This window comes from Diabrotica undecimpunctata, chromosome 2, assembly GCF_040954645.1.
Source record: "Diabrotica undecimpunctata isolate CICGRU chromosome 2, icDiaUnde3, whole genome shotgun sequence".
Lineage (NCBI taxonomy): Eukaryota > Metazoa > Arthropoda > Insecta > Coleoptera > Chrysomelidae > Diabrotica > Diabrotica undecimpunctata.
The window spans coordinates 65831204-65841491 of record NC_092804.1 but is presented as its reverse complement, the minus strand read 5'-3'; positions in this window follow the sequence as shown (position 1 = coordinate 65841491).

Genomic DNA, 10288 nt, shown 5'->3' with positions numbered 1-10288 from the left:
TGTGTGTGCCTGTGTGTGTGTGTGTGTGTGTGTGTGTGTGTGTGTGTGTGTGTGTGTGTGTGTGTGAGAGTTGTATGTAGTGTGAATGTGTAAGAGTCCGAATCGACAGAAACCAAAACCATGTTCTCTAGTAACCATTGTTCCTGCAGCCGTTTTTGCGTTTTGAAAATCGACTTCAGAACTAGGTATTGCACTAAAATTCTGTTATCGGTTGCCCCTGCTAACGGCTAGGCCTCGTCGGAATTCGATAGACGGTTCAGGCGGCTGTCGATTCGGGTGAGAAAATAGTTGCGGCTATTTTCTCAGGGACGGACAGGTATCGTTGAGTAGTGAGATTGGGAAACCGCAAAAAACCAATCTCCCCCTGTCCGGGGTAGGGAAAAGGATTTGATAGGGTTAGGTGTGGGGGGAGCGATAGGCCAGTGGAGTGGCCTCAAGAATGTCAGCGTATTCTTCCGGAAGTTCATCAATGCAAGCCTGCATTAGAATAGACGGGGGATGAAGATGTTTGTTTTGGGGCTTACGGGTGGATACGTGACCGTGGAAAGAACAGGAACTTTTTAGGGTGTTTTGCGTGATGGATGGGGTGCCGTTGATAGTTTTAAGAGAAAAGTTCCTGTTGAAAGTTTTTATTCTCTCAATAATGAGGGTGATGATTGCTGTTTGGTGGATTTCACGGGAGGGGAAGTACCAGCGTTTTCTGCACGTTGTACGCAGAATTCTGCGCTCCGCAGCGATCAGTCTACTCTTTTGATAGCCCTTAGAAGGCAATATAAGTTTGACTTATACTCAATAACGGGTCGAATGAATGTTTTGTAAGTGTGTGTGAGAGTCTTGTTGTTTGTTTTTCCAAACGTCCCTGAAAGTGGACCTAGGAGACGGGCTCGGTTCCTGACCCTATCTAAAGTTGCCTTTAGATCAGGTTCCCAATTAAGTGTTTTAGTGAATAAAACACCCAAGTAGGAAGCTGTTGGGCTAGTAACGAGTCTTTCTCCCATCAAATACAGAGGCGTTTGGTCGTGGCGATTACGAATAATGCCTGGTGAGGATTTTGGGCTGCGAAACACAATTGTTTGTGTTTTTGCAGCATTGAGCGTGACTCTCCACTTGTTACACCATTCTTCGACGCCATTTAAAAGAGTTTGTGCTCTTCTAAAGGTTCTCTCAGGGCAGTTACTGTTCACTGTCGTGAGGAGGGCAGTGTCATCTGCGTATAGGTACATTTGGGTATGTGGTACGGTTTGAATGGGAATATAGCTGTTGTATGTGTACAACAGGAGTGCTAGCACTGAGCCTTGTGGTACTCCCGCTCGGAGAGAGAATGGGGTGGATACCTGATCGCTTACTCTCACTCTAACCGTTCTATTCGTAAGGTAAGAATGTATGATTTTAGTGAATTGAAGAGGTAGCCTGATGTCCATCAGCCTTCGAATTAGTCCTTCATGCCAGACTTGATCAAAGGCCTTTTGTACATCGAGGAAAGTGGCTATGGCGATACCGTTGCAATTTATTGCCTGAGTGACTTTGGTGGTGAAATCTATTAATGCATTTTTTGTTGATCTATTTGGTTGGAATCCATACTGAAATTTGGGGATGATATTGTGTGTGTCGAGATAGTCGCTGAGCCTCTCTTTTAAGATCAGCTCAAGGACTTTCCCTAGTGAATTTATTAAGGAGATAGGTCTGTATGATTCCACATTTGTGCGAGACTTACCCTTTTTGGGTATCATGATGATGTTAGCTATTTTTCAAGGAGTAGGAAAATAGCAGTTTTTGAGATATGCATTAATATTTTTTGTGAGATGCGGGATTATACTCTCAGGAAGTTGCTTTAGACACCTTCTACTGATATTGTCAGGTCCAGGAGAGTTATTTTTGCCCATTCGACAATAACTCTCCGTTTCTCTGTCAGTAATTAGGTCCATGATTGGGACGTGGTTTGGAGTTTGATGCGTGAGAGTATTTCTTACTGCGAATTCGGTTTCGAGTTTGAATAAGCGATCAATGTTAGGGTTGTCTGGGGTTTGAAAATTTTCATGAAGTGAGTTTTTGAAGGCTTCTGCTTTTAGTTCAGGGGAACTTATAATTTGATTGTCGATCAACAGATGAGATGGTTGAGATAGTTTTTGTTTAGTTAGGACTTTAAATTTGTTCCAGAATTTAGCCCCATCTCTGTAATCTAACTTCTAGGTAGTATCCTCCCACTGCCGGGCCTGTAGGATGGATACTTCCCTCTTAATTTGAACAGAGATGCGGTTATACTCTGTTTTGGCAAGGGGATCTCTGTTGATCTTGTATTGATGTAAAACCCGTCTTTTTTTGTGTATTTTGGCAATGATGTATTGTGGAAGTGCCGGAGAAAAAGGTTGAATTGTTTTCATTGGAATTGAGTGATTGATTGCCTCGATTATTAGGTTCTCAATTTGGATTACACTCTGGTCAATACTTTCATTAGTGTTAAGTAAGCTCGCCTAACTCGGGAATATTATTGGTAATGAAATCTTGGAATTGTGGCCAGTTTGCGCGACGATAATCTTTTATTTGTCTTGGGGGGGCTGGGATTTGGGGTGACATGATATCAGAGTTAACTAATATCGGAAGATGGTCGGACGTTATTGTATCGCCTATGTGGCACCGATCGTCGAACCTATGCATCACGCTACCAGTAATGATAATGCGTTCCACGATAGATGCCCCATTTGCGTTCAAAAACGTGTAGTCTGTGTTTGTGATTCTTATGATTGGAAGGTCTAGAAGTATATCAGTTAGTCTGATGCCTTCGGGATTACTTGAATGATCAACGAATTGGGTGTGTCTACAGTTCAGATCGCCCATGAGAATTGCTTTATTTAGAGTAGAGAAATACTCTAAAAGTTCTAGAGAAAACAGGCTCGCTGGATGGCTGTAGTAAGAGATTATTATTAAGAGAGAGGGTCGGGTTGTTTGGGAGATGCACATCAATTGCCAGGAAGTCCACGTTGGGTGGAGGGATGTTTTGTGGAAATTTGTGGGGGGAGTGTGGTAATCCGTGTTTGATGAGGATTCCATTCCCACGGGAACCTGACAGCGGTTTCGATAGATTGTCGATTTCTTCGATTCATTCAATCGAATTTCGATTGATCTTGCAAAAGTCGGAGTGTTTCGACAAAGTGTGTCTGTAATGGCGAGGATTTGGATATTGTGATTTTGCAGGATATGTTTGATTTGGGCTCTCTTTTTAGATATCCCTTGACAATTTACTGCACCAATTGTGAAATCCATAAACAGTTGATTAAGAAGTTGGGGTGGAAGGTTATGTCGACCTTGTTATTGTGACAAGACAATACTATTGCATGGCCAAAGATTTTGTCAATCACTGAACTCGTGATTGACGTGATGAGGTCCCTTCTTTCGGGCAGAATGTTTAATAGCACAAGGGTGCTAAGTTTGATAGTGTTTTTTAGATCAGTGGTTAGGTCGAAGGGGGGAGTTGATCTTTCGATCGACAAAGGTTGGGTTTGGTGGGTGTTTTCAGGTTTTTCTTGCCTTTTCGGGCAACGATTGGAATATGCGGGATATTCGCCTCCGCAGTTCGGGCATTTGGGTGAGGTAGGATTAGGACAATTGCTTGATTTATGGTTTTGTCCCGCAGTTCGGACAGATAAAAAGGATCGTTGTCGGCATTCTGAAATTGAGCGGCCGTTTTTTGCAGCATTTGCTACAGTATTTTGGGGTGGGAATAGTTGGATTTGCTCCGTGAGAGAGCTCGGTATAGTGGATTAGACCATCAATAGAGATGCCATAGTTTAGAACATGAGAATATTTATCGGACGAGGTGGTCAGGACTTTGATTAGTCTATTGTCTTTATCAGTCTGTAGAGATTTTACTCTCCACGGGTTTTAGGAGTTTTAGGAGAAAGCCCGGGGTAAAAGTGGTAAACTTTTTTGCATCTTTTTTAGCGTTCTAAATTGACATTTTCGGTAAATATCAGCTTGTTCGTATGATTTTTAGGGGTTCAGTGGCATTTTCGTCTCTGACGACTGGAGTATAATTTAATATTTAATCTGACTTTGACGAGTCTGTCAGAAGTGACAACTTGTGCTTATGCAACATTGAATTCTAACTCGATGTTATGCAACAATGCAGAAGAAATATACAGCATAACTTTGTTGATACGTTAGCAGGTGACGTTGGGAGCAAACATAATAATTTATTGAATTATGTTCATATTTATAACGTTTTTTGTTTTAAATATAACTAATAAAATTACTTTATTCAATTTTAAAAATATTATTTAAATTTTAAAAATACACAAAACATAGTATTGATATGTTTTTATTAATTCTTCTAATTTATTGTTTTCATTTATTTATTAAAGGTTTTATTTATAACACTTACAAATTTATTAAAGTCTTTATTACTAATTTACAATTATACAATTATATTTATTACACGAATAATTATACAATTTATAATACGGACGTTACATTTTAATTTACGCGGCGCAATCTTCAAAATTAACTGTTTTTCTTTCCAACAAAATTCCTCTTTAAATATAAAACACATTCGAGAATGCGGCGATCTCTCATCGAAGACCCCAGACTGGTTTTTATCCTGCTTGGAAATTTCGAGTCGTGGATGACTCATCATAGGCCTAAACAACTAGAACAGAAACGAATTAGTCATAATATATTTATAGTTTTATACGCCATGATATTTATCGCAACATTGCCCCCCTCTTAAAAGATGGTTCCTCCTGGAACCTTGTCGGGACTGGAACTGGAACGGTATGCTGGTATATATTTATAGTTTTATACGCCATGATATTTATCGTAAAATTGCCCCCCTCTTAAAAGATGGTTTCTCCTGGAACCTTGTCGGGACTGGAACTGGAACGGTATGCTGGTATCGGCAACTGGACCCTCTTTTACAACTTCCAGTTGTATAAAAATGACAAGGGACGGTTTTCTCTCCGCACCAGTAATTATGCGGATTGTAACAGACTAACACCTGGACTTCGGTGTCTTTAAAGATCTCCTCCACCATACTTTGGATAACCCTCCAATCTAATTGGCGGCACTCTAACTTTGGCATGGCTAACTTTTGCACGTCGGACTCTAGTACGCGCTCTCTTAATTGAAGTAAGGCTTCCCATACATCTCGGTAGGTAGGTTGGTCACGGGCAGTGTCTTTTGTTACCAGGTAGAAAAGGTAACGTGATGCTTCTTGGAGTTTCAAGGCTTTCCCAGGAGCTGGCACTTGGCATTGAAGTTCTGCAACTCGACCGAACTTCCTTCGAAAGACAGATGCCAACCCTGGTGCGTCTTTGATACTGGCCGGGATGGTAAGGGCCAGCGAGTAGTCATCGGGGAGCGCGAGTAGATCTTGTTTTTCTTCAGTGGTAACACCATGTCTTGCTTTACCGGTACCTCCATAGGCACCCATGAATTCCTCAAACGTGAGATCAGACACATCTTGGACTTGGTTTACTTCCACTTCTTCATCTACGTCGTGGTCACCTTCGAAAGACGCCAGCCGGTTATGGTGTACTATCATCGGCTTTCCACTCGGAATCTTGCTTATTCGGTAGATGACATCGTTGATCTTCTCCATAATTAAATATGGGCCTTCCCAAAAGTGCTGCAATTTGGGAGAACAACCTTTTCGCTTCTTGGAATTATAGAGCCAGACTTTGTCGTTCTTCTTAAAGCAACCCTTTTCGGCCCTTGTCTCGTACGGTTTCTTCATTCGGTCTCTAGCAATCTGAAGATGGGAACGGACCAACTCATGTACATCGTCCATTTTTCGTCGTAATTCGATCACATAATCTTCACCTGCTACATCTTCTCCAGGTCGACACCCAAACTCTAGATCACAAGGTAGTCGCATTTCGCGTCCGAATAGGACTTTGGCTGGTGTCTAGCCTATTGATTCGTTAACAGCAGATCTGTAAGCCATTGTGAAGAACGGAAGATTTTTTTCCCAGTCTCGCTGATGATCGGACACCATCTTTGTCAAATACTTGCCAACTGTCCTATTCATTCGTTCTACCATACCATCCGATTGCGGATGATACGCGGTAGTTCTTGTTTTCTTCATGCCTAGTCTATCACATATTCCTTGGAATAGATCGCTTTCGAAGTTCCTGCCTTGGTCACTATGGATCTCCAAAGGCACTCCAAATCGGCTGATATATTCTTGGATCAACTTATCTGCAACGGTGGCGGCCTTCTGGTCTGGAAGTGTGTAAATCTCGACCCACTTAGTGAAGTAATCCATTACTACCAACATGTACTTGCCTCCATTTTCACTTTCTGGAAATGGCCCAGCGATGTCCAAAGCTATTCTTTCAAACGGGCTTCCAACATTATATTGTCTCATAGGACCTCTCCTTTTTCGGTAAGGCCCGTTACTCGTAGCACAAATAGTACATTTCTTACACCGGTCTTTTACGTCGTCGGAACTGTTCATCCAATAAAACCGTTCCCGAATTCGCTGAAGGGTTTTCTTTACACCAAAATGCCCTCCTGATGGACTGTCGTGTAACTGACGAAGTACTTCGGCTATTCTGCTCTTTGGGATCACCAACTGTCTTCTCTTCTCTGAACCGTCATCATTTTCTGGTACTCGTTTAAGCAATTATCTTCCAGGATAAATGAGTCCCACTGGGCCCAATACGTCTTAACTACTGAGCATAGGTTTGATATTTCTGGCCAAGGTAGTCGATGGTTTTCCTCTTTCCATTTTCGAATTTTCTGGACAACTGGATCTCTCTCTTGTTCTTCCTTTATCTTGGTAGGCGTCCAGTCGTCGTTGACCATCGTTGTTCTTAACACTGCTGCTTCCTTGGATTTTGTTTTGTTGCAGTGGGAATACTCTGCTGGACATGGCCTTCTGGAAAGAGAATCAGCGTTTCTGTGGCTAACTCTGGCCTGGTGCTCAATATTGAAATCGTATTCTTGTAGTCGTTCGATCCATCTGGCTATCTGACCCTCTGGATTCTTAAACTGCATCAACCACTTAAGGGCGGCATGGTCGGTTCGGATTAAAAACTTCCTTCCATAGAGGTATTGATAGAAGTGCTCTACTGATTTAACTACTGCTAGAAGTTCTCTTCTCGTGACGCAATAATTCCGCTCAGGTTTTGAAACAACTTTACTAAAGTATCCGAGGACTTGTTCCTGTCCTCCTTGAATCTGAGGCAGCACTCCTCCAATTCCCACGTTACTTGCATCCGTATCTAAGATGAACTCTCCTTCTGGCAGTGGATACCCCAAAATTGGTGCTGTTATTAAATGCTTTTTCAAGGTCTCAAAGGCATTTTGGCAGTCTGTATCCCAGCGGTAATCTCTTGCTTCCTCTGTAAGTCGCGTTAATGGCTTAGCGATATCTGCAAACTTCTTAATAAACCTCCGGTAGTAAGTACATAGTCCAAGGAAACTTCTCACTTGATGTTTGTCCGTTGGTACTGGCCATTCCTTAATGGAATCGATTTTTCCCTTATCCACGACCACTCCTTCTTTACTGACTATATGACCCAGATAATTGACTTTACCTTGAAAAAGCTGGCACTTTTTGGGGTTTACCATCAATCGGGCAGCTTTAAGTCGATTAAAAACGTTTCCTAAATTCTTCAGATGATCTTCAAATGTCTCCCCCAAGACGATTATGTCATCTAGATAAACCAGGCATGTTTTTCAAGATAACCCCCTCAACACGTTTTCCATAAGCCTCTTAAATGTCGCAGGAGCATTACAGAGTCCAAATGGCATAACGTTGAATTGCCACAATCCAGATCCTGTGGTAAAGGCTGCCTTCTCTTTATCTGCTGGGTCCATTTCTACCTGCCAGTATCCAGACTTCAAATCCAAAGTAGAAAACAATTTACTTCCAGCCAATGTGTCCAATGTATCGTCGATCCGAGGCAAAGGATAACTATCTTTCTTGGTAACGTTGTTCAGTAAACGGTAATCCACACATTCCGTCTTTCTTCTTAACCAGGACCACCGAAGAGACCATGGGCTCGTAGAAGGTTCTATCACCCCGTCTTTCTTCATTTCCTGAACGATTGTTTCAGCTTCCTCTCTTTTCGCCTGTGGTAATCGTCGAGCTGTTTGACGAATTGGCTTAGCATTACCAGTATCAATTTTATGCTTAACAACGGTTGTTCTTCCCGTCTTTCCTCCTTTCGGTACGAAAATATCACGATACTGCCGAAGAAATTCCCTTAATTTCTTTTTCTCCATCTGATTTAGAGACTGTCCCGCAACTGTAACCATTTGGTCGAATTTGTCGTTGGAATTATCAGATGTTGTCGCCTGACGGATTATGGATGTCACAGGTACACAAGTTCCTACTTTTGTGTCTTTCTTGATGGTCACTGGGCAGTCGTTGACATTGATAAGTCTCACAGGAATTTCTTTAGCCGAAGTCACCAATTCCTTTCCAATTATGATTCCACGGCCAACCTCATCGTCGTGGTTCCAAGGCTCCATCATAACAGGTGTCCCTTCGTCTACAATTCCCTGTAGTCGCGCTACTATGATTGTTTCGCTTCTCGCAGGCACGACTGTGTCTTCCTTAATGGCTGCTTGCACAGTGTTGTCATTATGTGGATGAAGAAATACCTCCTCGTTGCCAACTTTGATTACCTTATTCTTAAAATCCAATTGGAATCCATGCATATTCATTACGTCCATTCCTAATATAACATCCTCTTCGATGTCAGCAACTATAACAGTATGGACGAACTTTTCTGCTCCAATTCCCAATTGTACCCGAATTTCTCCATGAATGTTGGCATTTTCACCTGTAGCGATCCGAAGTCGCAACCTCGTTGGTAACAGTTTCTTACGGCTGTTTATAACTGTCGGGCGTATAATGGTTCTGGTCGCTCCGGTATCCACCAACAACGTATGCCTTCTACCATTTATTTCTCCATCTACATATACACTATCTTCACGACATTTCAAAGAAGCTATTAGTATAAGAGGGTCTTTGGAAAAGTTCCGGGTCGAAGCTGCCCCCCTAAAGCCGACTCGTTCTGGTTTTCCTGGTGGTGAGTTTCTTGATTTTATGGTCTTCGTTTTCTTGCATGTAATACTTTTCATCATATTAACGAGTTGGTCAAGTTTATCTTCATCTCCTTCCTCTTTTACAGTCCTAACTTTACTGTAACCGCCAGAGACCTGTGTAGCTGACTCGTATTCGAGGGCAGCGAATAAGACATCAACCAGCGTCTTGTGACGAGCTAATCGCAGTGTTCTCTGCATTTTATCACGAAGACCATCAATAAACGTTTGAACGGCCAATTTTTCCATCATGTCCTCGGGAGCTGTTGGATAAGCATATCGTACTAATCTGGCAATATCTACCTCATATTCTTGAAGAGCCTCATCTTTCTTCTGTCTTCGATTTTTAAGCTGCGACTGATATACATGCTCCAAATGTTCGTGGCCATATCGTATATTTAACTTCTTTTTAAGTTGTTCGAAATCATCCGTCTCCTCTACGGCTATGGTCTGAAGCACATCTAAGGCATCTCCTCGAAGAGCGATAGTCAGGTTTACAGCCTTTTCTTTTTCAGACCATCCATTCACTCTTGCGGCTGATTCGAACTGTTTCATGTAGTTGTTCCATGATGATTTTCCGTCGAAATTTGGTACTTTAACATGAACAGAACCTCCACTTCCTTCAAATTTCGGCTGTATTTCCAACTTACATTTCGTATCGTCTTCTTTTGTCTCTACTGTAATCGGGTTGTAACCTCTCTGTGCTGTCCCTGTTTCTTCCATCTCTTTCATCTTTTCTTCGAAGGCCGACATATTGGCAGCAACTTGGTTTTTTAACGAAGATATTCTATCATCGAGGGCAGACATCTCAGAAGTTACTTTGGAGATGTTAGCAGAAACTTTACTTTCCAGAGAAGAAATCCCGTTAGAAACTTTGTTTTCTAATGAAACGATGTCACCGGAAACTTTGTTCTCCAATGATGCGATGTCACCAGAAACTTTGTTCTCTAATGTTGCGATGTCGCCGGAAACTTTCGAAATAGACGAGATAACAGTAGCATGTTTATCTTCAAATATATACGTTTCTGGATCAAACCCATCTTTCTCCAAAGTTATCTATGAATTTAGTCACAGTAGTTGTTTTTCCGACATGTTCGAGTCGTCAGACGCGTTAAATGGCCTATATTTATCATCAGACAATTTTATTTTTTTGTTTTTCTTCGGGAAAATTAGAGGAAAAACGCCCCAGAACCTAATGAAGCGATACCCACACCCACAGTTTGGAGAGAGTATCTAC